At 41.8% G+C, this 24,801-nt stretch overlaps 1 protein-coding gene and 1 pseudogene across 2 annotated transcripts in view; one reads left to right on the top strand and one right to left on the bottom strand.

Moving 5' to 3' along the window:
• The window catches only part of LOC144684562 (microtubule-associated tumor suppressor 1 homolog), a 213,847-nt gene that overhangs the window by 44,177 nt on the left and 144,869 nt on the right, over positions 1-24,801 (top strand). The window lies entirely within an intron of this gene.
• LOC144689406 (cytochrome c oxidase subunit 6C pseudogene) lies at positions 22,242-22,654 on the bottom strand (annotated as a pseudogene).

The raw sequence follows: 24,801 nt of genomic DNA, 5'->3' as shown, positions 1-24,801 counted from the left end.
TAAAGCCAGTGACAAAGAAATAAGGTTCTATTAGTTGTAGGTGGGGAATACCAGGAATGTCCTGGGTGCATCATCATCATAAAGGTTTTAATGATCCAAAGTAAGGTCTACCTTGTCAACGAACGACGTGGGTGACTTGTTATCCAATAATTGAATAAAAGCAGCATTGGTGTATTACACCCATCAAGCTGTGGCATGAAGTGAAATTCCGCATATTGGAAGAATCTTAAACAGAGAATTTTTGATTGAAAGCTTGATGTGCCTTTCAATTTTTGAAAGTGCTAGACTTCAAAAATATATCCTTCTATGCACTTTACTAAAATTGTGAAAATTGTAAAATTGTGAATTATTTGCCTGCTAGTTTAAGTTTTTTGGCTGAGTAACATCAGGGCTAGTAATTGAAGATGAGTTCCAATCCAACTCAGCGAGTTGTAAAATGGAGATGACCAGAAAAAGAGCATAAATTGCCATTTCTGTCAACTACAACACAGCCCAACTAGTTCAGTAATGACCTTCAGGAAAGGCATCCTGTCATCTTTATCAGGTCTGGCTTACAAATAGTACAAGAATGGAGTTACATGTTTGACTTTTGATTTGCTTGACAACCTAGAATAAATGCTACTTAAATGTCCGCATTCTAAGAAGAAATTGGGGTTGGGGATTTGGGGGGGTGGGTGGGAAGAGGAGGGAGGGGGTGGGGAGAAAGAGTACAAGAATTAAGTTTGCATATTTAAACGACTTTATGAAAATTGATTTTTGGGGTGCTGTTCTGATAATGTTCTAACTATTTGTCTACACATGGTTGTCATGCATATAAGTTGCACCATAGGCTATGCATATGGATTGGGTAAGGAAGCTGATGCTTGCCTATTAATTGAATTCAGTGGACCTTTGGCACCCTTAATTATGCTAATCTGCCAGCTGTCATTGTTGTTTACAACCTTTTTTTAAACTTTTGAGTTTTCAACTTTGCTGCGAGAGAATGCTTGACTATAAAGCATACAAAATGCTTCTCAATTTTAACCTCTTCAGAGTTTAGTTTAATTCAAGAATATCAGATCTGGGAAATGTATTTTCTAGTTCAGTTGGGGTGTCTAAACCACATGCTTCTCTCAATGCAATGGGCATTCCATGTCTATCTTGGTTGTGATTTAACTCATTTGAGCTTGGCTCAAGTAGTTATAGCTGCCAGGGTATTCTAAAGATTTTGCTTCCTAGGATCACAGCTAACATGGACATTAACATTTCCAAATAGATGTTGGGGCAATCAAAAATGCTGAACAGTCTGGATGCAAGAAAATAATCAGAAGTTAATGGCCCAGATGTTGAATGAGTGGTGAACTGATGGTGCCTTGAAGAAAGGTGTCAACAAAGCTCTAGTTTTCTCTGTGGCATAGATTTCACCTTTTCCCAATGGTAATTTGAATTTGGCATGAAGTGAAGTAGATCTTCAGGTGTTAAGCAACAGTACGATCAAGCAACTAATCACAAGGATGAGTTCTCTTACCATAATGTAAGATTGAGTTTGGGAGCAACAGATACCTCAAAGCAGTCAAGCATTCTTAAGTAATTTTGAAGTAGTTTTATTCAGGTTAAGAAGCAACAGTTTAGATATGGTGCAGCAGCTAAAGAGAAGGGGAGAAAATGAGAGCGGTTCTCTCATCCCAGAGGACAATGGACGTTGGGCGCAATCTGTACTATTCCCAGTTTGTGTTAGCATTCTACACTTCAGCCGAAGTGTTAGGGAACTCTTCCCTTGTCAAACTCCATTTTCCTTGGCCCATCTTCCATCTGAAGAAGGTGCCTGCCTGACGAGAACTGTCCCTCGCCTCTGAGCATTCGTTGATATACATCTAGGGGTTGAACCTTTGGTAACCAACAGGACAGGTACCCAAGATGTCAGAAAGCTCCCCTTCATTCTCCTTACCCCACCATTGCTGCCCTTCTCCACACCCAAACCAAACACCCAAATCCATTACTCAGCTTGGTAACTTTTTAGTTTACCTGATGCTGAGGGTCACTTGCTAGCCCTTACCGAGCACTTGTACAATAAGAGGTTACAAGGCACCATCCTATCAGCTTAGGAATGTCAATGTGGAAGCTTGAACCAAGAGACCTTCGCAAAAGAAAACAGTTTCTCTGAGTTGGCCTTATGCTATGCTTACCAATTCCATAAGAATTATATACCTATTCTGAGAAGTATCGTTTACTGAAGACCCCATTTTCTTAGAACAAGCCCATGAGTTTAAGTGCACTGATTTAGCATTTTTGTAAGTTTTAAAGCAAAGATTGGAACATTTCAATATCTTAGTTTTCACCTTAAATTTGAAAAAACACCAATTTTTTTTTTGCAGGATCAGAGGTTGCGCAGTAATTACAAATTGGTGCACTGTTGTAAACTCAATACACATTTAACAAAATGGGTTTTTTTGGAGGGGAGGGGGCATTGAATTTTAACAGTATCACAGTGTAAAAACCAGTTTGGTTCAGTGACTTCTGAAGATTGCTGTCTGGAATTGAACAGAGAATTGCCAACAACAACTTTTGGATTTGTTTTTAATTGCATGTGGGTGAATACCAGATGTTGCTGAGTTGCACAGAATGTGCAGTGTTTTTGCTATAATTACACCACAATCAGGGCCAAACTGTTGATCTACTTAGATGACCCATAATTGTGTGTTTACTGGTTGTAAAGTTAAAGCGGTGTAATTCATATCTAGCCTTGTTTTCCTGATCTCCGCATCACAGAATTGTTATGGTGCGGAAGGAGGCATTCAGCCCATGTCTGCACTGGTGCTCTGTAAGATGAAATATCTAGCTTGTATGCCCAGCAGCAGATTTTTTTTAATCTCAAAGAAGATACTGCCGTCTGACGATCTGAAGAGAAAATAAAAAGACTGGGAACACTCAGCATCTATGGGGAGAGAAATAAACATATTTCTGCACCACTTGGGTTAACATGTTCAAGGCTTTTTTTTATATTCATTCATGGGATGTGAGCTTCACCGGCTGGGCCAGCATTTATTGCCTATCCCTAGTTGCCCTTGACAAGGTGGTGGTGAGCTGCCACCTTGAACCACTGCAGTCCATGTGGTGTAGGTACACCCACGGTGCTGTTAGGAAGGGAGATCCAGGATTTTGACCCAATGACAGTGAAGGAACGGTGATATATTTCCAAGTCAGGATGGTGAATGACTTGGAGGGGAACTTCCAGGTGGTGGTGTTCCCATCTCTCTGCTGTCCTTGTCCTTCTAGATTATGGTTGTGGGTTTGGAACATGCTGTCTAAGGAGCCTTGGTGAATTCCTGCAGTGTATCTTGTACACATTGCTGCTACTACTGTGCGTTGGTGGTGGAGGGAATGAATATTTGTGGATGTGGTGCCAATCATGCGGGCTGCTTTGTCCTGACTTCTTGAGTATTGTGGGAGCTGCACTCATCCAGGCAAGTGGGGAGTATTCCATCACACTCCTGACTTGTGCCAAAATAAATGCATATGCAGTAGTGAGAATTAACAGCATAAAGAGTATTGCCTCACCTATTTAAGGACTTATCAATGGCAGAGTGGCAACGCTCCCTTAGCCCATTCTGAAGATGGGAAGTAAGTTTGCTAAAAGCAGGTTCCAGGGTATGCGTCAATCAATGAAATCAGATCTGTAGATTCATGGCAAAGTACAGCTAAGCAATAAACTTCTTTCTTCTGCCCTTGCTGGAAAAATAAATCTTCAGTCATTTGGGTGTTTCATCAATTAGAACATTATCACAGGAGGCCATTCAGTCCTTCTTGCTTGTGCTGAACTGAGGTTCTTTAATTTTTGTTAGCATTCATCCTGTTTCCTCCCTCATCCAACCATAACTTGTTAGCATAAATACCAGATAATTAAGTACAACGCAAAAGAAATCTGTCAATGTTTAGAACATTGCCAGCAACTGAAGAGAACAGGTTAGTTCATGATTAACAAAGTTAGAATGCAGATTTTGAAAGTGATTAAGGCAAGACAGGTGGACTATATAAACTATATAAGTAGGGAAGTAGGCAACTACTGTTGCAAGACAGGTGGACTATATAAGTAGGGAAGTCTTGCTACAACTGTATGATGTGTTGGTGAGACCGCAGCTAGAGGTGTCTTGTCTTGAAGGATACATTTGCATTGGCGTTAGTTTAGAGAAAGTTCGCTTGGCTGATTCCTGGGCTGAAAAGTTGAGCAGGCAGGCCTATACTCATTTGGAGTTCAGAAGAATGAGAGTTGATCTTATTGAAACATAAGATTGAGGTGGCTTGACAGGGTAGATGCTGAGGATGGTTTCCCCATACTGGAAAATCATAGGGGACACCATTTCAAAATAAGGGGTCTCCCATTTACGATGGCAATGAGGAAGAATTTCTGCTGAGGGTCATTAAGCTTTTTTTGAAATTCTCTGCCCCAGACAGCAATGGAGGCTGGGTAATGGAATATATTCAAGGATGAGTTACAGATGTTTGATCTATAAGACAGTCTAGGGCTATGGGAAGCAGGCAGAGAAAGTGGAGTTGAAGCCATGATCGTATTAAATGGTGAAGCAGACTTGAGGGGCCAAATGGCCTGTTCCCCCTTGTTCTTATATTCTTAGGTTCATGTTACATGTACTGATGCTTTGAGTTGAAAATAGATTAACAAATAAACAACTTCCTAAAGGAGCAGAAGGAAGGGAAGGGGGATACACACATGGGCAGAATTTGATGCCCTCCTTTTGGTGAGTTTTTGGAGGCAGGGTGGTATTTAATCAGGCAAGAGGACACTGCATGTGGATCTTGCTGCCTTCCCCATCTCTGCACTGATTAAGGCCACAGCAGGAAGGCTCGTGGACAGTCTGCCTGTCCTGCTGCCGATTGAGGAATGTCCACTTGGAAGCCTCATCCCTCTGCTAGTATTCAACCAGCAGCAGGCAGGGAGTTGCTGTACAGAGAGCCTGAAAAATCCTGTTTGCTTGTGGGTTCCCTGGGCAGTGGTCAGGGCAGAGGGGTGGGGGGGGTGCGGCAAATCCCTTGTTCAAAGGCACTCGGTGACTGACTGACTAAGGGACCTACATCGGGAAGGTGGGTGTCCATGAGATCCACATCCACCTTGCTGGGTTTCTCCTCTTCTCGGACCCCATCCTTCTCTCTCTCATCATTTTGGCCTTTGCTCCTCATTGATTCTGGTTCTCTGGTGGGTGCATTGCCAGCAGCTGCCATTGTTCCTGCTGGCACTGCCTGTAATGGATATCTCCTGGCCACTGGCAACTCTTGGTTGGAGCAGGGTGTGGATTTCTGCACCTGCTGCCCTTGATACCGGGGAATGCTTGATTGGTGCATAATATGGTGGGCTTTCCTAGAAAGGAGGTGACACAGCAGGCAAGACCCCCAATGCCTGGATTACATTGTAGTGATTTGAGAAAGGACTTTTCCCAGGTATTTGGAAAGATGACTGTAGGGCATTGCAGCTGTGGAGGGCATTTGGGAAAGAGAATTTGGGTACAAACTAGGCCTTTTGAAATACTCCTTTTTGAAGAATGGTAGAAAATAATGTACCCTGGATGATGAAGGAAACACAGGTTAAAATAAATTTTGGCATAACTCTGCCTTTTTGTTTTATGAGCATGATTCGGTTAATAATTAGGAAGACTGGAAAGACAGGTTACATAAGGATTACCAGGCAACATTAAATTGAATCTCTCCATTTTGTATACAAGTGTTAGTGGTCAGCCAGGTAACAAATTGGCCTAAACATCCAAAGGCAAAGGACATGGCTAAAGTTTTTAAGGATGAAGGTTACATTAAAAGATGTTGGAAGCTATGGACAAGATAATAGAATATGTACTAAAATTACTGAAAGCTGGTAAATTACCTGGTCCAGATGGAATGCATCCTTGGTTGCTGACAGAAGCGCAAATAGTGGAGGCATTGTTGACAATCTTTCAATCCTCATTGCTACTAATGTGGTATCCAGAGGACTCTACAGTTGCTGACGTTATACCTTAGAGGGAAGGAGTAAACAAGGAAATTACAGGTTTGTCAGTCTAACATCATGGAAGGGAAGTTCTTGGAAACCACTCTCAGGAACTAAGTAACTTTCATTTGGAAAGGTATGGGTTAATCAGCCAGCATGGATTTGTTAAAGGCAAATTGTCTGATTTAACTTGAGTGAATTGCTTGAGGTAATAAGTTGATCAGGGTAGTCAAACAGATGTTTTAAATGTAAAAATGACCTAGACTTGGGTATAGGGAATACCATATAAAGTTTGCAGTTACTACAACAAGTTTTGTAGATGGTCATGAAGATTGTTATGGGTTTCAGGGTGAGATAGAGATTGGTGAAGTGGACAGGAGCATGGCAGATGGAGTTCAAAGCAGAGAAATGTGAAGGACTTTTCAGGAGGGCGGTGCATTTTAAATAGTGCAATTTTGAAAATGTAAATAAGGAGAGATGTCCTGCTGTCCAGGTACACGAATCCTTAAAAGATGGAGGGCAAGTTGATGAGATGATTGCACCTGACTTTATAAATGGAGCAATAGAGCATAAAAGCAAATAAATTGTGCTAGAATAGCAATAACCTTAGCCTAACTTAGTCCTGGAGCCATACTGCAAGAAAAGGTGTAGTGTAGGATAACACGAATTTGACCCGGGTGAGGGACTTCCGTTCTGAAGAAAACAACTCCAACTTTTCCAACCTTGCCACGTAACTGAAGAATTGGGAGGTGCCTCCCTTAACATCCAACAAAGGCTCATTGAGGCACTCTCTGCTGCCAGAATGAATAGCAACCCAACTACCCCACTCTACCCACTTGTATCTTAGTATCCAGCATGTTTGGGGGCTGGGGCTCTCCTTGCCAATTTCCTTCCTGTTAATCTTGCCTTCCTGCTGATCTTGTGGACTCTGCGAGCAAATCAGTTGTCATGGCCCTCTTCAATATCTGTTCAATTGTGAACAAAATATTTGCTACCTGTGAACTTGGTATGTTGACATCATATCAGTGATAGGAAAATGAGCAATGATGACAACTTCCTTTATTGAAACCACTCTGCTTAACCCTGCTAAGGCAGTGGCACTATGGCTTTAAAATGGTTTGACCTGCCCTCTGCACCTTTCTTTCTCTTTCTCTTCTCTCTCTTTCTCCCCCCCCCCCCCCCCACACCCCACCACCAAATTCACTTGCAACTGCGTTTTCAAAATCCCAACTGTCTAGCCTTAGGTACTCCATTAACATTTTTGCAGCTACTGATTTACTAAAACATACCCTCACCCCCCTATCTTTGCCAATAAAACCGTGACTCTCTCTCTCACTCTGGCCACTCTCCCACTATGGCTGTTCTCTCCTCTCGACTCCAATGGACTTGAATGGATGTACGGACAACTGATTTGCCATTTTATTTCTAGAACTAGTTGGACCTCAAAGTATTCCAGGGCCCTGCTCAAGTCTTTCAAAACTGTTCACTATTCCAAAATCATCCTGAAATGCTAAGATTTCTTTTAGCTATTACAAACTCTCCTCAAATCCCTCTGTCATCTCCAAGTGCAAGGAGCTCCATGGACCACCTTGTCACGAAGTTTGAGACCATCCGATCAGCTGCCTTGTTGCTTCCCTCCCTTCCCCAAGCCCACCAAGTTGCACTTGCTTAGGTTCACCTGCTTGAAGATGAACTCACATCATTCTTTTGTGTCTGTTATCTCTACCTCCGTTCCTTCTGAGCACACCTTGCTTTCTTGACACTATTCCCACTAATCTACTGGCCACCTGACTTATCTTCCTGATCCCCATGTTGGAGAGAGTGTTGCTAAGAGAAAATTTAGGTTGAGTTTATAAACCTCCATTAGTGGCTTTAACAGGTCATATGGAGCTACACTTAATCTACTTTCACAATCATCCATAGGTAAATCAAGTGCCGTGCTCCAAGATCCTTTATCTTACACACACGTCCTGTCATTTAATTTTCTTGCATTCCAATTTAAAGCTGATCTATATTCCCATGAGGAAAGAAACTTTTTTGTTCTGTAGTTTGGTCATTAGAGAGTGCCCTCTGCATTGACTTTCTAGATTAAAACTGCTAAAAATGTCACCCTTATTCTGTCAGTTGACTTGTAGGCTCAGAAATTTGTGAAACCATATAAACCCAGGAAGCCAACGTATAGACATCACGCTTTTACAAGAACTAGAAAAGCACCAAATATAAAAGAATTGTAAGTGGAGACTTGATGACAGCATCAAAACTCGGGACAAACTAGCTCTCCAATGCTTTTGCATCTCCAAACTATAGATGACTATGTGGAAGTGCCATCAATGGCACTCCACCCTCAATGTAAACCATCCTAGTGATAGCTAAAAACACAGTTAGCTTTGATACGCATTTAATCATCTGGACTCAAGTGTTCAGATGAATATGCTGGTCAGAAGATGATACTTGGTACTCTCTGTTTTAATATATAAGCAGTCAAATTAATTGAACTTGGATAATGGATTATAAATTAATCTACACCACAACCTTCTATAATGCTTTTTTAAAAATCTACACCACAACCTTCTATAATGCTTTTTTTAAAAAAAAAAGCCAAACAGGGCTTCCAGAGCTGTTGTCTAGTCATTTCACAATAAGCAGGTTGTCATCAACCCAATTCCAAACTGGTTCCTCAAGCAGCAATCAAAGGAAAAGGCAGAGTAGTACCTCTGCTTGTTTTCATTTCAATTCTAACCTAACCTTGTGTAAAGGTGCAGAGTGCTGTAATCAAACAGATCAAGGATTTAACAATTGGCAATGTGTTCCTGAACTTAAGTTGAAATGATGTTTCCAGAAGTCGATTATCAGTCTCCAAAAAACCTGAAAGCAATTTTTCATATTTGTGCAAGTAGAAAATATGTTCTCCAAGGTAGCAGCCTGTGAAAAATCCTGAAATTTGAGCCTGATTGAGAAGTTTAATTTTAGAGTCTTGACTAAAATTGAGAGCTGCTACATCTGCTTACATGTGCTGATTATTTATTTTAGTTTGGGAAACCATGGGTGCTTGATTATGTGCTGTTTGAAAACAAAATGATCACTTTACGAATGTTTCACAATTGGCAGTTCTGTTAGTGCCAAGACAAAACCTGGAATAATCAATTTTGGAAAACTTGGTAAATGGAGAGATTGCCACATGTAGGGTTAGAACTTATTTTATGGCAACAGTTTTCAGTAATGACTGACCCAAATTTTGTCATTAATGCACCCTTTCACTTGGTAGTCAATTAAAATTAACAGCTCTACAGTTGTCGCATTTTCTTTTTTAATTTGAGCTCCAGTGACATGACAGTTCTAGGTGATTTTAAACTGAAGATGGGTATGCGTTGACAATGTGGAGGCACTTGTACTGGTTTCTGTATTCTTGTACCAGAATTTCTCATGCTGTTCAGGAAAATAGATCAGTCATTGAAAGCAGTGTATTGCCACATATAAGCATGAAATAGTTTAAGTAGATATTTATAGCATCAAAGCAGTTGAAAGTGCCCTTGTTGCTATTTTTAATCTTTTGTAACTGAGTTTTGTGCATGTGGTCAAAGTTGGCTGAATTATGGGGAATTGTGACAGATGAACTGAACCTGGGATTTCAACACCATAATAGCAGTAATGTGTTCTGCTTGTATTTATATAGTCTTGAGGCTGCACAATGACTTGGTCTTTTTCTATTGTACCATAATGTCATTGGGGTGATTTTAAAACTAGCTATTTTTTAGTGCTATGTACAGTTTACTCAGAGCAAAATTGGGTGAAGAGAAGAACAGGAGTATTTTTTTTTAATTTAATTTTGCTTGTGGAATAGAAATAATCACACCTTGATGCTACAGGGGAAAACATTATTTTCACTGGAAGTTAATATTTACAAGGTTTGTTTAGATATTGGGAATTAAGTGTTGAATTAGACTTTTGACATGCCTGGGATATTATTTTCATAGTGGGTAGCAACTCCATTAGGTTGCAGTAGTTTCTCCACAATTTGCTCAAACAAATGCAAAAGGTCATAGATTTTCAAGAACATTTTTTTTTGCCTTTTCTGCTGTCGTTTTGCAGTAGTTCATAAGCACATGGCCTCATTCAGCTGCCCACACACGCAGATTGAAACACCATTTGAGTTTCCACTGTGCCCATATTGTGCCAAGACAACTTCAGAGGTGCTCTTTGGAAATGCTCTTAATTTTTTTTTTTGCCTTTTTCAGTTTAAATTTAGGTTACTTGCAGGTAATAGGCTAGACATCCTGACTTAAAATAGGTTTATCACAATTATATTCAGCTAAACAACTTTAAAAGTTAAAAGTTTAACTATCTTTAGTGACTTCACGAGGACTGATTGAGTAACATGCAATCTTGCGACTTGGTTGAAGAAGTGGATTTGAAAGAGCATTTTAGGAGGAAAGAGGGAAGGATAGGTTTAGGAAGGGAATTCCAGAGCACCACAGCCACTCTAATTTATTTGCCTTATGCATTTGTCCAGTTGTGCTAATTCATGGATGGTTTTTGCTTATACAAATGAGCTGATCAGAAACTTGAACAATAACTTCATTTTGGAACACAAGTGCAATTTGTGACAAGATTGCCAATTGTGTGAAAAGCAGAAATTCTTCTTTAATTTCTCTACTCTATTCAAGCTCTTTGCTACAGGTCTCTAACTTTTTCTCTTTAGGTGTGGAATCTATATTAATATGTGAACTACTTTTCTCCATGCCAGTCATGTAGGGAACCCAATGGTGTCACTGAAAACCTTCAACTTGCTGGGTATGTTGTGAATCCTTGGGATCCTGGGCATACAGATGCTGTAGAAAGCAAACAATTCAATAATGGCTTATGAAAAAAACATCTATGGCATTAAACAAAGAATAAACCCAAAGCATACTATCGCATTTTACACAACAGTTGGTCTGTCTTACCAGATTTTTCATTTATTCTCAGGGTTTGGACATTGCTGGCATGGATAGTTGCTCTGGGTGGTATTAAGCCAACTGTGCCTTCAAGTGTCAGTCCCCATGTTTTGTGTCCGACTAAAGATTTGCACAGGCAGATTGGCAAGGAGACCAGGTATTCTCCCTTAAAGGGTGTTGTGCACACGCAGACAACTATCTGTATGATACTTAACCTGGATTGGGAACCTCATGGTTACCTTTTTTACGTAGTGACTTATATGGCTCAGTTCATGCTAAGTTTTCTCCTGGGATGTAGGTAATGTTGACAGAATTGGGCGCAGTAACAGTGGTTGTGTTACTAGAGTAGTAATCCAGAGGCCTGGACTAATCCAGAGACATGAGTACAAATTAGTGCGATTTCATTCCAGATCTGAATTCAAAGCTAGCATAAATGATAACTATGAAGCCATCAGATTATCGTAACCCAATTGGCTCACCAATGTCCTCCTTTGGTAGAAACCTGCCTTGCTGGGTCTGGCCTACATGTGAATCCAGACCCACAACAATGTAATTTTTACTTTTAACTGTGCTCTGAAATGGTCTAGCAAGCTACTTTGTTGTATTAAATATCGTGATCCCTGTGGAGATTGAAGCTTTAGAATTCCAGTGTATGACCTAAAGGAATTGTATGGCAAAGTTTTAAGGTCTTTACTGTAACAGACAACTAAAAGCAACATCAATGAAACATTACTACAGAGAAGATATCCCCCCCCCCCTTAACTTTTTTAACATGAGTGAAATCCCCCCGTAACAGTTGATCTTCTCTGCAAGATTGCATCTCTCAAAGAAACCAGTGCAACATCACTCAGCTTTCAACAGGTTCACTTCTCCCTGCTTTGCTGAGTCCTAATGTCAAGTGGGTGCTTTTCTTTCAGGAGCAATCCTGAACCTGCCACCAGCAGTAAGATCCAGTCCTGGTGATTCCTTCCAGTGGCCACACCAGGATGAATTTTCCAGAGTATTTGGATTGCCACAAATGTGTTTTCTTTCCATGCCCCCCCCCCCCCCCCCCCCCCCCCCACCCTCTGCCTGGTTGACCACAAAGACTTTGCGCTCTCTCCCGCGCACCCTCCCCCTTTGTTTCAGATATGAAAATTGTGGACCTCAAACAGTAAGGCTGCACCTGGGCATCCCTGTCCCAATGGTAACCAAGCACCCAGGCTTATTGTTGGACAGATTTGGCATCAAGTTAGATGACCACCACCTTTCATCCATGTTACCTTTGAGTCCCAAAATGTAACCACTTTATAAAGCCTCTGTTACGTGCACGCACGTGCACACACACACCACTGAGAAGTTATAATAAAACCAGACAGACCATTTGAAGTTGACCTAGACATTTGATTCGGATACAACAAAGGTACATCCAGTCCATTCTCCCCACAAATCTCTCATTGTTAGCATCTGTGCACTTGTGCCAAAACTGGGATAGCTGTCTCACAGGCTTGTCAAACAACAACTTGATAATCAGTGTTATATTTAGAATCGTGCCTTTCAATGACCATTCCTGTGTATGTCCTGTCACACCAGGAGGAAACTGCCTTCAGTTGACTAGCCAATGACCTCTCAGATGATTAAGTACTCCTCCACATTCAACACTATTTGGAGCACTGACTGCAGCAAGGGCACAATGTGAAATACTCTGGGTACTGACTGAACTGGCTAAATCCTGAAGGGCATAGCTGCTAGAGGTCAGATTAACAACACTAGAAATACCTACTTGACTTTGTCCATCAATCTGCCTGCCTCTGCATCTGTCCATGACATAGTATGAGTGACCAGTGCATTGTCCTTGTGGAGACAAAGTCCTGTCTTCACACTGAAGATAACATGCATAGAGCTGTATGGCATGACCTCCATGCCAAATGGGATAGAGTCAGAACAAATCTAGCAGGTCAAAACTGGGCATTCTTTGAGGTGCTATGGGCCATCAAGAGCAGAAAAATTAGAACTTTAGAACCATGAAGGTATGATACGGAAAGAGGCCATTCAGCCCATTGTGCCTGCGCCAGCCAAAAAAAGAAACTAGCTGCTCACTTTTAATCCCCCTTTCCAGCACCTGGTCCATAGCCTTGCAGGTTACAGCACTTCAGGTGCAGATCCAGGTACCTTTTTAAATGCGTTGAGCGTTTTGGCCTCAGCCACCAATTTAGACAGTGAATTCCAGATGCCCACCATCCCCTGGGCGAAAAAATGTTTCCTTATGTCCCTCTAACCCTTCTACCAATTGCCTTAAATCTATGCCCCCTGGTAATTGACCCCTCAGCTCAGGGTCTACCCTATCTAGGCCCCTCATAATTTTGTACACCTCAATTAGGTCACTCCTTGGCCACCTCTGTTCTAAGTAAAACAACCGTAGCCTATCCAATCTTTCCTCACCTAGCTGCAATTTACCAGCTCTGACAACATTCTTGTATACCTCCTGTATACCTGCAGCAATTGTTATCCCTGTAATGTGGTGAGCAGAACTTGGTATGCAATTCCAGCTGTGGCCTAATCAACGGTTTTATACAGTTCCATCAGTACATCCCTCCTTTTGTATTCAATACTTCGTTCAATAAAGGAAAGCAATTCCATATGCTTTTACCACCTTATCCACCTTCAGGGAACTGTAGACTTGTTGTTGTATTCTACTGCAATCTGTACATTTATGGCCTGGCATATCCCTCACTGCCAACAAGCACTGGGACCAATCCTGTCCTGATGAGGGTTGAGAGTTTGGTCTTGAAGATGCTGTAGAGGCTTTGAGGGTTAACAGATCAGCCAAGTACCCGGTATATACTTTTCTTTTTCAAGTTTTATAATGGTGAGTCCAGAACAGCTTCTGTTTAGAGGCTTCTAAGATGTTTGGGACACTCGTGGTGCTGTTGAAGATTGAGAAGGTTACCTGGGCTTTCTCAGAGATGCCCATTATCTGGCAAGTGTTGCACAACAGTAAATGAAACTAGTGAACTGCGAGTCTATTCAGATATATCTATTTGTTCATGGGATGGGAGTGTTGATGGCTTGGCCAGCATTAATGCCCATCCCTAATTGCCCTTGTTCAGAGGACATTTTTAAGAGTCAACCACATTGCTGTGGGTTTGCGGTCACGTAGGCCAGACCTGGTAAGGACATAGTGAACCAGATGGGTTTTTATGACAATTGACAATGGTTTCATGGTCATCATTAGACTACTTAATTTCAGATATTTGGTGAATTCAAATTCCAATATCTGCTGTGGTGGGATTTGAACCTGGGTCCCCAGAGCATTACTCTGGGTCTCTGGATTACCAGTGCAGTGATAATACCACTGCCTCCCCCTGCAGATGTTGTGAAGGTCAACTGAGAATGGGGAAAACACTTTTAATTCAGTCACAGGGTGTGGGTGTCACTGGCTCGGCCAGTGTTTGCCCTACGCTAATTGCCCTTCACAAAGTGGTGGACTGCTGTCTTGACCCCTGTAGTCCACGTATACCTACAGTACTGTTAAGAGTTACAGGATTTTGACCCAGTGACGGTGATATAGTTGCAAGTTGGGATGGTGTGGGGCTTGGAGGGCAGCTTGCAGCTGGTGGTGTTCCCATACATCTGCTGCCCTTGTCCTTCGAGGTGATGGAGGTCATGGGTTTGGAAGGTGCTATTGAAGGAACCTTAGTGAGTTGCTGCTGTGCATCTTGTAGATGGTGTACACTGCTGCCACTGTGTGTCAGTGGTGGATGGGGTACCAAGCAAGTGGGCTGCTTTGTCCTGAATGGTGTGGAGCTGCTTGTGGTGTTGGAGCTGCACTCATCCAGGCAAGTGCAGAATATTCCATTCCACTAATTGTGCTGTATAGATGGTGCACAGTGTCTGGGGAGTCAGGAGGTGAGTTAATCCCTGCCTACAAAAGTGGGTCAGAGGCTGGGAATTCTGCACAGTATTAGTATGGCTGCTCCAGTTCAACTTCTGGTCCAATAGCCCCCAGGATGTTAATAGAGGGGATTGAATGTTGAGCCTGGAGATAGTTAGATTCTCTTGTTTGAGATGGACATTGCCTGGTCATGCTGAATTTTGTCCAGGTTTTGCTGTATGTGGACAAGTATTTTAATTTTGAATCTGCTAAACTTACAGGTCCTTTCAATCTTAGTGTTGGCTGGTAGTTTGAAAATTGGCTGTTATGTTGCTTCAAGTGCTTGTCTTCAAAAAGCAATTTGTAATGACCCACTGTTTTGTGGAAATGGTACAAATTTTCCTGGTGAGGAAGCTGATTAATCCAGGAATATAGAGTGCTCCATTTTTTGATTTGAAGGCATTATTAGATTGAGAGAACCAGTTTAGACGAATAAGTTTCAAAACCTTATCCTTATCTCTAATTTTTGCTTATCTGGCATTGTATTCTTGACTCATGTTGGATTTTGCTTGGGTGCAAGTTAAATGCAGACTTTTATTTTCACATGATGTATCATTGCTATTGCATTGCAGTACTAGGCATTGCCATGGGGTGGCATGAAACTACAGTATAGGAAATACAAAACAACAATAAAAATGTGACATTTTGTGTTAATGGCTCCAAGGAGGTGAGAATTAACATGCTGCTTTTTCTTCTACATAATTCATGCATTGAAGGTGCATACCTTGTGTCTGGAAAATTGATTATGCATCACTGTAGCTGGCTGCAAACTTGGATATACACTAAACCAGGAGATCATTACCATGGTTACCTACTCTAGTGTAATAAGAAAAATGCTGGAAAAACTCCGGCCTGGCAACATCTGCAGAGAGAGTTAACGTCTGACTCTTCAACAGATGTGAAGAGAGGTAGAAATATGATGGATTTTATACTGAAGAGGGCGGGTGTGTGTGGAGCAGGTGGAGCAAAATAGGTCAGATTTGACAAAGATGTCATGGACACAAGACAAAGGGAGTTTTATGGCAGTGTTAAAGGCTAAAGAAAGTGCTAATAATGGCATAAAGATAAGAGTAGAATGTTAATAGCAGAACAAGGGTCATGCTCTGTGAAAGCAAAACAAGTTACAGATGGCCCTGTTTTTTTGGGCAGGGGTGCATTGTTGGAGGTTAAAAAAACATTCGATCATTTTGGAGGACAGTTGATGATATGAAGTTTTTGCGCTCAATGTTAAACCCAGAAGGCTGTCAAGAGCCTAATCGGAAGATGAGGTTCTGTTCCTCCAGCTTGTGTTGGGCTTAACTGGAACTTTGCAGCAGCTCAAGGACAGATATGTGGGCATGAGAGCAAGATGGTGAATTGAAATGGCAAACGACAGCAAGGTCGGGGTCATGCTTGCGAACTGAGCGAAGGTGTTCCACAAAGCAATTGCCCAATCTGCATTTTGGTCTCCCCGAGATAGAGGAGACTGCATTGGGAGCAGCAAATACAGTGGACTAAAGTGAAGGAGGTGCAAGTGAATCACTGCTTCATCTGAAAGGAGCATTTGGGGCCTTGGATGGTGAGGAGGGAGGGAGGTAAAGGGGCAGGTGTTACACCTTTTGCGATTTGCAAGGGAAGGGAATGAGGTGTTGGGGGTGGATGGAGTGGACCAGGGTGTCTCAGAACAGTCCCTATGGAGTGCTGATGGGAGGCAATGGGAAGGCATTTGGTGGCGTCATGCTGGAGTTGGCAGAAATAAAGGATGATTCTTTGCAGAAGCTGGTGGGGTGAAAAGTGAGGACAGGGGGAACCCTACAATCGTTCTGAGAGATGCGGAAGGGGTGAGGGCAGAGGTGGGTCAGATACAGTTGAGGGTCCTGTCAGCTACAGGGGGAGGTTGCAACCTCAGCTCAGGAAGAAGGAAGACGTGTCAGAAGCAACGTTTTGAAAGGCAGCATCGTCGGAACAGATGTGATGGAGGAACTGGGAGAATGGGATAGAGTCCTTCCAGGAGGTAGGGTGTGAAGAGCTGCAGTCAAGTTAGCTGTGGGAGTTGGTGGACTTGCAATGAATGATGGTAGACGGTCTATCATAGAAATGGAGACATGGCACCTCTTCTAATTAGGCACTTTACAGTCTTCTGGACTTAACATTGAGTTCAATAACTACATACCTTGAACTCTGTCCTCCATTTTGATCTTTTTCTAATTTTCTTCCCAACCCCCTCCACCCACAGGGCCATCTATAACTTTTATATTTTGCTTTTAGAGCACTCACCATTGTTTTGCTATTAACACATTCTGCTACCTTTGTGCCATTATCAGCACCTTCTTTGGTCTTTAACACTCCCTTTTGTATTGTATTCATGACTTTTTTTTTCAAACCTCTGAGCTCCCACCTATCCCTGACCTATTTTGCTCCACTCCCCAGAGCCCCCCCAACTCCTCTTCAACAACATAAAATCTATCACATTTCTACTTGTCTTCAGCTCTATTGAAGTCATATGGACTCAATGTTAACTCTCTTTCTCTCTCCACAGATCTGCCAAATCTGAGTTTTTGTAGTATTTTCTGTTTTTTCGGATTTCCAGCATCCACAGTTTTGCTTTTATTTTACCTGTTCTGCGTTCCCTACGAAGCCTTCAAGGTCATAATGCCATCACTAAAAGTGGAGATAAACAAAAACAGCTTGAACAATTGAAGGGGCATGACTGGAAATGCTGTTCAATTTGCTGTGCTGCTACATGAGCTCTGCTAGACTGCCTCATTTGTCATTAGAACACGCTGTTCAGTTGTGATACTTGTGCCCCAGTTATCCACTAAACAGTAGCCAAGAAAAGATGAGACTTAACATTTCAAGTGGAATTTTTAATGGGATGACACCAAACAGCTGCATTGGCATTGAGCAACATTTGTTAAATTAATTTCATTCAGATTTTAATTGTATTTTCTAAATAACTTTTTCTGTCTCAATTCCATCATTTTTCTTTTGTACTTTGTGACTCTCGGTTCACTTCCAGTTTGAGCTCTGCCAGGGCCACTTGACTCCTGGCCTCATTACAGCCCTGGTTCAAACAGGGACAAAAAAAACTGAACTTGGGTGGGAATGACTGTCCTTGACATCAAGGCTGCATTTGACATTGTGGCATCAAGGAGCAATAGCAAAACTGGAGCCAATGGGAATTGGGCAGGGGGGCAGCAGCAGGGTGACTCTCCATTGTTTGGAGTCATACCTAGCACAAAAGAACATGGTTGTGGAGCTCAATCAGTCCTGGAACTCCCTGCAGGAGTTCTTCAGGATCATGTCCAAAGCCCAACCATCTCAAGCTGCTTCATCAATCACCATTCCCCTTTCATAAGGTCAGACGTGGGGATGTTCACTGATGTTGACCATTTATAACGCCTCAAAGTGAAGCAGTGTGTGCCCATATCCAGCAAGATCTGGGCAACATGCAGGCTTGGGCTGATTGCCTGACATTTGTGCAGCAAATGTTACTTAATGACCATCTCCCCATGACATTCAATGGCATTAGCATCACGGAATTCCCCACTGTCAATATCCTGGGGATTACCGTTGACCAGAAACTGAACTGGACCAGCCATATAAATACTGTGGCTACAAGAGCAGGTCGGAGGATGGGAATCCTGTGGCAAGTAACTTGCCTCCTGATGCCCTCAAGCTTTCCACCATCTACCAGGCACAAGTCAGGAGGTGTGATGGAATACTCTCCTTGCCTGAATGAGTGCAGCTTCAACACTCCAGAAGCTTGACACTATCCAGGAAAAAGCCCATTTGATTGACAGCCCATCCACTGTCTCCACCATCGTGCACAATGGCAGCAGTGTGCACTATCTAAAAGATGCACTGCAGCAACTCGACAAGGCTCCTTTGGCAGCACCTTGCAGGTCCATGAACTGTCACCTGGATGGGCAGGGGCAGCAAATATGTGCGAACATTCCCTGTAAGTTCATGATGCACACCATTCAAAGTAGACTTCCAGCTTTAGGTGTTGTGTGCCTCAATATAGATTCTTCTCTTTTGTTGAAAATACATGCTGTGGCTTGTCTGATTCACACAGGTCCCAGATAGTGTACCATATACCAAACTCTGATTACAATAACTTGCCCCACAAAAGTCCACTAAAAGCCTCTGGGCAGCTGTTTGCAAATTAGTGGCATGTGCCATCCATTTGCTTCCAATTACATGTTCAAGCGGATGTGCTAATTGCCATGGCACTATTCAAGGAAGAGCATAAGCATTCCCTGTTACTTGCCCAACATTTATCCCTCAACAAATGATACCAAAACTTATCTTTGACTTGGATTTTGCCAAGTGAGGATGCTTGCCACTAACCTTTGCTGCCAACAAAGATGTAGCATTCTGGTGGAAATTTCCCTTTCCCATGACAGTTTAAATCTGATGCCAAGTCAAGATACTGTCCTGGCATGCAAATGCAATGATGTCAGCAAGCAGCCAATTGGCCAATCACATTGAAGTATTCATGGACCAAACCAGGAAGTTAAACACTTTTTTTTGAACTTTCAGATAGCGAAATAAATTTAAGATAGAAAGTGGCTTTTTTGGGGTGGAGAGGTGTTTGTTTTAAAATGTGGCATAATCTTGTGGACTGTCAAATTTCTCATTATTCAGGGCTAGTGAGGGTGTTTAGCAGTGTTATGCCCGATTCAACACGGTGCAACTTACACCAGGGTTTTTGCAGTGCAACTGTTAATGGAAGTCCTCGTCAATTTGTGACTGCAGGGAAGATTGCATTCTGTGGGAACCTCTACACACCTTGTGCAGGAGCATAGATTCACTGACAGCAACTTCTGGATTTCTTCTTTAGGTTAAGTATGTCTAAACCCTAAGTCACTGTCCTTTCTAGTGGAGTAATGACAGCAAACACAGCTTACCACTGACCAAGATCAGATCGTTAAAAACAAAAAGCTAAAAGCTACTGCGGATGCTGGAAATCCAAAACAAAAACAGAATTACCTGGAAAAACTCAGCAGGTCTGGCAGCATCGGTGGAGAAGAAATCAGTTAACGTTTCGAGCCTTCACGACCCTTCGGCAGAACTGTGGTTTGAGACCTTAATGCAATTTTGCTGCTGCATGCCTATGTCACCTACACTGTTACATTTAAAAAGTATTGTATGGGCTCCAAAGCACTTTGGGGTGTCCTGTGTCATGAAAGCTGTTTTGCAAGAGTTAATCTTTCTCTGGTCACAATCTTTGCCCCCGTATCTTGGTTCACGCTAAGCATTCAATTCCCTCAAGGGTAGTTGACGCAAATAGTTCAGATGTGTTCAAGACAAATATAAGTAAGCATGGGGTGGAAATAAGCATGGTTGGCAGAACTGGAAGGCAGCTTGCATGGTGCATAACACTAGGATGGACAGATGGACCAAATGGCCATGTTTTGTGCTCTGCATCTTGTGTAACAAAGTACATAGTGCTGTGGTTAGGCTGTGATTTTAACATTGTCCCTAGTTCTGAAACAGCAGTAATACTGGTAGCCAGATTTCAGTTACTTTGAAGCAGCAGATATAGCAGAGACAATGGTGGTGGGACAGGGAGGAAGGATGAGTTTTCCCTGAATTTCTTGGTGATTATCTTTTACTATAGACACTCCCTTGAGTGCAAGCACTTCCCCTGCCTTTACCTGACAATGTTTTCATCTTGAAGCCCTCTATCAAATCACCCCTTGGTCATCTCTTTGTTGTCTTTGCTGATGGTTATAATCTCTTAATCTCTTTAATTCTGGTATTATCCTTGTGAATCTTTCTGCACTTTATATTTGATTGTTGCAGCTACTTGGTTGATCCTATTGGTGTTAATTTCCTGGAGTGCATTTGTCTAGACAAATGTGTTTGAGGGTCTTTTCCAAGAATGAAGTGGAAAGATCGACTTCTACGCGATTTTAATGAGTACACAACTTTCTCTTCCCTGTGTAACATTTGTCTGGAGTACCTTCAAGTCTATTTACTATTCATTTGAGATCACAGCTGACCTGCAACCTAACTCCATATGCCTGCATTTATCCCATATCCATTTTATGCATTTGGTCTATTATTCTCAGTTTTCAAATGAACAATTGATCTAACGTCAATTGCTTTTTGCAGAAGTGTTTCAAACTTCTACCACCTTTTTCATGATGCAAATTAATGATCTAGATTTTGATGTACACAGCACAATTTCAAATTTTTGGATGATATAAAACTCTAACATTGTGAGCTAAGGGGGATAGCATGGAACTTCAGACAGGTGGCAGATGAAGTTCATATGTAGAAATGTGAAGTGATTCATTTTAGTAGAAAGAATGTGGAGAGACAGTATAAAAAGGGGGCGCAACTCCTAAAGGGGCTGCAGGGGGCCCTGGGTGCATATATGCATAAGTAATTGAAGGTGGCAGGTTAAGAGCAGTTAATGAAGCATACACTATCCTGGATTTTATTAATAGGGGCATAGAAGACAAGAGCAAAGAGGTTTTGTTGAACATGTATATGTCACTAGTTTGGCCTGAGTATATTGCACCCAGTTCTGGGCGCTTCATTTCAGGAAACATGTGAAAGCATTGGAGAGAGTGTAGAAAAGATTCCAGAAAATGGTTCCTGGGATGAGGAACTTCAGTTATGAAGCTGGATTGGAGAAGTTAGGACTCTTTCCTTGAAGAAAAGAAGGCTGAGAGGAGATTTGTTAGAGGTATTCAAAATCATGAGGCGTCTAGACAGTCGATAGGGAGAAATTATTCCTACTCATGAAATTATTCCCACTTGTGACAGGATAGGGAATGAGAGGGCACAGGTTTCAAGTAATTCGTAAAAGAGGCAATAGTGATATGAGGAAAAACTTTGTCATGCAGTGAGTGGTTAGGGTCCGGAATGCTCTGCCTGAGTGGTGTGGAGGCAGGTTCAATGCAAGCATTCAAATGGGAATTGGACTGTTAGCTGAAAAGGAACAATGTGCAGGGCTATAGGGAGAAGGTGCGAGAATGGAACTCTTGAGTTGCTTCTTTGGAGAGCCAGTGCAGACGTGATGGGCCAAATAGCTGCCTATGTCATACCAATTCTTTACCTGAAGTGTTTTCTCATTTCATTCCTGAAGGGTCTAGCTTTAATTTTAGGATATGCTCCATAGTCCAGTCTCTCCAACCAGTGGAAAGAGAAACTATGTTCCCTTAATATATTTGATCAAATCACCCTTCCACTGTCTAAATTTCAGGGAATGCTACACAAATTTGTGTAATGTCTCATAATCTGAAATCCAGGCATCATTCATGTAAAGCACCCTGTACTCCCTCTTTCTTTGAGGTGTGTTGCTCAGAACTGCGCTCAAAAATAAGTGTGGTCTAACAAGGGCTTTGTATAGCTGAAGCATGACTTCTTCACATTTCTCCCTTTCAAAGACTTAGGTAAAGCTCAGTGTAATCATCTTGATTGTTTTTATGTCAGAAAATTAAATGTTTCATTGATACATCAGGTATAGAATGCACAAAGTATATCCTTTCGTGTCCATTTCCCAGTGTGTATTGGAGGAACAATCCTGTCACTCATTCCAAGTTTCCTTTGCAAGAATTTACTTCTTTGGTTTCACACTTTCAAACTCACCAGCATCCCTCATGGCTTCAAATGCCTTCATGGCATCATAGTTCTTCTAGAAGTCAGCATATGCTCTCTTCCTGGAATCACATACTACAAACTTGAAGGTACCAGCTACGGAAAAGCTAAAATAAAAGCCACAGCTAGGTGAAACCGTAGACGTTTGGCCAACAGGCGCCTCATCGCAAGCTTGGCAATCACAGCAGAAGACATGGTTTACTCTCTATCCACACAGCCTTCACCTGCCAAGGAAACCAGGCCTTTGCATGCACCATTAGGATGTTAACTAAATGTGGCTCATTATTGCATGCCTCCTTATCAAAGCAAAATACTTCAGGTGCTGAAGTAATCAGATCAGGCAGCATTTGTGGCAAGGAGCAGTTAATATTTCAAGTTAACCTTGTTGTGATGAAAAATCATTAACCTAAAATGTTAACTGCTTCCCTCCAGATCCAGCCAGATCTGAGCATTTCTAGCATTTTCTGTTATTGCATGCACCCTTTGGGGATATTGTTCTAGAAAATTATTCTGGCCACAGACAGAATTCACTAACCTTTCTGATATGCTATTTTGTTTGTTCCAGTTGATCTGAAAATAAATCCCCCATTAAAACCAAGTCATGTGGACTTGAAACGTTAAATCTGTTTCTCTCTCCATGGATGCTGCCAGACCTGCTGAGTTTTTCCAGCATTTTCTGTTTTTATCCCCATGTAAAACCATTGCTTTGCATGTTTTATTTTCTAATTCCTGCTTTTATCCAATTTACCACTTCAATTGCTACCAAGTGCTCTCTCTCTCAAATCTTCCTTGATTCCTAACTCTAAACCAAGTTTCCACTGCCTGCATGCCTCTTGTTATATATCCTTATCATTTGAAGTGGTTTTATCCTTAATTACTAAATCTTCTCCCCCTTCGTAATTTACCTTGTAGCCCTTCATAACTTGGTGCTTTGATTTTCTCCAGTTCTGAACATCTTGCATTAATGGTTATCTGTCATATAAGGCTCTGATACGTCCAGGGTTAATGTGGAACTGAGTATAGTACCACCCACAGTGATGTAAGAGAACACATGACATGCACCTAGTGTTGGACAGAGCCATGTGCACAAGCAAGCATAGAGAAAGCTCCAAGCTTGAACTATTTACTGTACATATGCACGTAGTTCTTATAGTTAATACATAGTTAACCTAAAGACTACGAAGACTTCATTAAGACCTACCGAATGGTATCCAATGCCTGACAGCGCCATGTCATACTATTTAGTTCATTCTGTGTGTCTGTTGCACTGAAGTGTCTTTGTATAAAGAACACACAGCCTAATCTGCCCTTCCACTCTGTTTTATTTGTTTCTTAGTTCTTTCTCCTAGTTTAAGTACTTTTTTTAGTTTTCCTTTTACCTGTGGTGCCTAAAGCATAATTTAGTCAGTCATAGAATCACAGAGAAGGAGGCTATTCAGCCCATCAAGTCAATGCCAGCGCTCTAGAGCAATCCACTCAGTCCAATTCCTTGTGCCTTCAGTTTATTTCCATAAGTGCCCATCCAATTTCTTTATTAAATCATTGATCATTTCCGTTTTCATGGCCCTCATTAGGTAATGGGTTCCAGGTCATTACCGCTAGCTGTGGTTTTTTTTTTCTGAAGTTCTTCTCATTCCCCCACATCTCTTGCCCAAAACCTTAAATCCTGTACTATCAGCTAATGGGAACAGCTTTTCTTTGTCTACCTTATCTAAACCTGTCATAATCTTGTACACCTTTACGATCTCCTTTGCTCCAAGGAGGACAACAGCTTCTACATCACAACTTTGTATCTAAAATACCTTGTCCCTGGAACTGTTCTGGTAAATCTCCTTGACCCACTTAAGGACCCTCTGGGTGCAGTACTCAAGTTGTGCTCTAACCAGATCTTTATACAGGCTCGGCCCTATGTTTCCTGCTTTTGTACTCTACTATTTTATGACCTCTAAGATTCTGTCTGCTACACTAACCACTCTTGTATGTCCTGCCACCTTCAAATCTCTGCATATGGCACTGAAGTCCCTTTGTCCTTGCACACACACGAATTGTGCCATTAATTCCATATTGCTTCTCCCTATCCATTCTGCCAAAATGCTTCATCTTGCACTTCCCTGTATTAAATTTTGTCCACTACTTGTGTGCCTATCTTCTGTTGCAGTCAGTTGGCATTATCTTCACTGTCTACACCTCCAAGTTTAGTATCATCAATTATGAAATTCTACTTTATATTCCAATGTCCAAGTCATTAAGTGGCCCCAGCACTGAACCTTGGAATATTGTCTACCGCCCTCCATTCTAAAATAACTATTAACATGACTTGTTTCTATCCTTGGGCCAATTTTTCGTCAAGTTGTCACTGACCACCACCTCCAAGAGCCTCCATTTTGTTA

Source organism: Cetorhinus maximus, chromosome 1, assembly GCF_964194155.1.
Source record: "Cetorhinus maximus chromosome 1, sCetMax3.hap1.1, whole genome shotgun sequence".
Lineage (NCBI taxonomy): Eukaryota > Metazoa > Chordata > Chondrichthyes > Lamniformes > Cetorhinidae > Cetorhinus > Cetorhinus maximus.
Note: the sequence above shows the minus strand (reverse complement) of the source record. Positions and strands in the feature narration are given on the sequence as shown.